At 38.0% G+C, this 3,345-nt stretch overlaps 1 long non-coding RNA gene across 1 annotated transcript; it reads left to right on the forward strand.

Moving 5' to 3' along the window:
• Nucleotides 1–554: 554 nt before the first annotated feature.
• On the forward strand, nt 555–2,725 carry LOC143482323 (uncharacterized). The gene is made up of 2 exons (XR_013122201.1): nt 555–1,407; nt 1,650–2,725. It is a non-coding gene; the product is annotated as an uncharacterized LOC143482323 (long non-coding RNA).
• The last annotated feature ends 620 nt before the right edge of the window (nt 2,726–3,345 follow it).

Below are 3,345 nucleotides of genomic sequence, written 5' to 3' on the forward strand. Positions count from 1 at the left end.
ATGCGTTTTAAAATTTAGATTTGGGGTAAAAAAAAATCAAGTCTTTGCAAGTAAACAGGTTCAAGTCCAATTCAAGTCCCAAGTTATTGGTGTAAAAGTCCAAGTCAAGTCTAAGTCTCTGAATATTTTTTCAAGTCAAGTCAAAAGTGTTAATATTAATGACTCGAGTCTGACTCGAGTCCAAGTCATGTGACTCGAGTCCCCACCTCTGCTATAACTACCTAAACATCAATTTCATATTGTACTTTAACCTCCTAGACAGTCGTGTTATTACTATACTATACTATATTAGCCTACTATACTATATATTACTATACTATAACCACCTAAACAGAGGTATCATAACTATATTATAACTTCCTAAACAGTGGTGTCATTAATATACTATATCCTCCTAAACAGTGGTGTCATTATTATACTGTATCCTCCTAAACAGTGGTTTAATGATGCTTGCGCATGTTTGCATGTTTTCATGGTGCACCAGAGACATAGACAAGCAACACCCACAAACATACACACACGCACACACACACATACACACACACACACACAGATGAACCCGACTTCACTACAATCTCTCTACATCTATGGGGTTGTTAAATTATGATTTGTTCTATTGAAGCCCTTAAGTTTCAGGAACGTTGACGGTCATTCTTATGTTATATGCTTATGTTGTAGCTAGTTAGCTTTCGCTTTTGATGCCTTCATGGAACGCTTTAGTTGGAGACCTGCACTTCTGGTTGCTCCATGCTGAAACGATAGTCATCAAAAAGATAAGAAATGCTGACAGCTTTTTTTTGCCTGATTCTCTCATAATGATGTTCTAGAAAGGCTTGCATGGAGCACATGATACTGGAGGGAGGTAGACTACAACCTTTCCTGTTATTTATCTCTTGTGGTTGAAGTGACTCTTAGTAGGCTGGGCTGTGTTGTTTTTTTTAGATTCAGGTTTATCTTAAACTTGAAATGGATTGGAAATATGCTCTAAATAAGTTTGGACAAAACATTCGTAATCGCATGTTTTTAGTTTTGTTTGGACTTACTGCTTTAGAAAAAATCCTCGACAGTGACTTTGTGTGCCCTTGCACAGAATTGCATAGAAATATGATATTCAGCTTTTACCTGGTAATCCCTGCAATTATTGCGTTCACCATCACGTTTTACCTTGCATCTATACCAAATGAAGAAGAGAAAAAGGAGGAAAGTCAGCAGAGCTATAAAATATCTTTGTGCTATACCGACTGGAAAATAAAGGTTTTGCTGGGGTTCTTTTCGAGTGTTGTTTGGTTAGCCCTGTTCTTCGCAGATGGCAGATATCTGCCTTGTGTGTATGGCAAATTAAGTGATAAAGAAAATGCTACATGTTACGGATATAAAGACCGCAGTGACATCATTTACAATTCTAAGGTAAGCTACTTACTAGTTAAATTTGATCATGAACACCTCCCAAGTTCCCAAGTCTGGAGGAACATTTATGACCATAAAAACAGTAGTACTTGAATGGGTTTACTGATAATGTTTAATGTTCTCTATGTAAACATTTAGCATCCATAGCATCCAGGTTTAATATCTGCCTTGTAAGATTTACAATTTACTATACAATCTACACAGTCACCAATTACACAGAACCATGTTGTCTTTTATTCCAGATTGGAGGTTTCTCTATCATGCTGATGCTGTCACTTTTGGCACTATTTCTAAAATGCTGCCATCCATACTGCCATCGCCGCTGCCTTAAGAAAGTCCAGGAAAACCACATAGAATGGTTAAAGTTCTGCAAAATGTTCTGTGAAGAATTCTGTGATGAAAGCTGTGAAGAATTCTACACGGATGTGAATGAACCTTCACAGCAAGACATTGCTTCTTTAGTAGTGTAACGTATAGCCCACTGTCAGATATACCCCTCTTGCCCGTGTTTCTTTCCTTTCCATGTGCGTTTATTTACCTTGTCTCAGTTCAACCCCCTCCTCCCTAGTAATTAGTTTCACCTGCGTCTTTATTCTAGATTAGTTGGCAGTCTTTAGCTCCCTTGTTCCCTCGAGTCCCTTGTCTGTCTTTCTCTGTGTTCATGTTTGTTTCCTAAGCCTGTCTACGTTCTAGCCCTCATCTGCCACTTAGCCAAGTTGCCTCCCCGGTGTCTCCCTCGAGTATTCTCAGTGTTTCTCTAATGCAGTTTCCCTGTATTGTTGTAGTTTAGGTCAGGTGCACTCGATGTGCTGATTCGCACATCTTTGTTAGGTCTTAGTTCTTTCTGTGTGTAACTCTGTTTAGCTCTGGTTATGTTTAGTTTGTTCCCTTATGTATTTCAGTATTTTATTCAGTGGTCTGGTTAATTTGCTTTTGTTATATCCCAAGTGTCTCCTGTTAAGTTTATTTCTGTATTATCATACCTTGTTCTCTGTTAACCATGCCCAGTAAGCTCAATGAACGTAAGCGTTCTTTCTGAGTGTCTTTCTGTCTCTCCTTAGAATTTTTATGTGCCTCATAAAACCCCTAATAAAATCTCTCCCAGTATCCTCTATTTCCTGCGAGATGTCGTCATTACATATAGTTGATCAAGAGGACAACAAGTGACAAAACCTTCTTCATACAAGCTCTTCCCAGCTATTTCCTTGTATTAAAAAGTGTACATATCTAGAGTAGTAGGCTATGAATTGCAATATTTGAATCACGTTTTGCATTGAATCTATATTTTGGTTCTTATAGATTTTTTTTCCTGATTTTTTCCTATAGATAATTTTTCCTGATTGTTAAAAAGAGTCATAATTTCCCTGTCCAGATACAATACTACTCTCATAATTCCCAACACCACCTTGTTAGATCTTCATCACATGATTATTGATTCACCTGCTGTTCATTACCTGTTGTCATATAGATACTGTGTTTCAGTTAGTCATACTGAGCGACTTATCTTCATTGTTCTTGCCCGTCATTATTGAGCCCTTTCTGTGCTTCACATTACCTCTTGGTTTTGTTAGTCTCTCTGCTCTCTAGTTTTGACCACAGATTTTTTTGACCTTGATTATTATTATGTGATTTTGAACCTTGCCTGTGTAATGTTTACAGTTTTGTATTAAATTACGTACAATGCCTCCAAATTAAGTATCTGGTCTGATCTGTCTAGGAAAAAAGCCAGCCCTGACCAATGTGGTGCCCTAGGCGAGATTTTGGTTGGTGCTGTGACGGGCAGTGTGAGCAACTAAAAAGGAAGCGATCACGCCAAGTCTCAGGGAAAGAGGATGGTTTAATAGAAAGTGCGCAAACCAAATACCCGTGACATAGATCCAGATTAAGGAAATAATAACCAGCAGTCAACTGGTACAAAGACAAGACATATATAGACTA

This window comes from Brachyhypopomus gauderio, chromosome 18 (assembly GCF_052324685.1).
Source record: "Brachyhypopomus gauderio isolate BG-103 chromosome 18, BGAUD_0.2, whole genome shotgun sequence".
Lineage (NCBI taxonomy): Eukaryota > Metazoa > Chordata > Actinopteri > Gymnotiformes > Hypopomidae > Brachyhypopomus > Brachyhypopomus gauderio.